Here is a 287-nt window from a genome sequence, read left to right on the forward strand (position 1 = left end):
TATTTTAATGCTTGTCTTTTCCAGTTAAATTAATGAGTTTTCCTTAATCAAATTTAAACTTAATGTCATTAAATAAACCTACCTATTTTAATGTTTGTCTTTTTCAGTTAAATTAATAAGTTTTCCGTAATCAAATTTAAACTTAAAGTTATTAAATGAACCTAAAAATACATCATATTTAACGTAGCTTATTAAGTACAAGTATGGCCCAATAATGAACTTGAATTTTATTTTTACGAAAACGTGAATCACCTTACTTATGTAATATTTAAAATATATTAACTACA

The sequence above is a fragment of the Brassica oleracea genome, chromosome C3, assembly GCF_000695525.1.
Source record: "Brassica oleracea var. oleracea cultivar TO1000 chromosome C3, BOL, whole genome shotgun sequence".
Taxonomy (NCBI): domain Eukaryota; kingdom Viridiplantae; phylum Streptophyta; class Magnoliopsida; order Brassicales; family Brassicaceae; genus Brassica; species Brassica oleracea.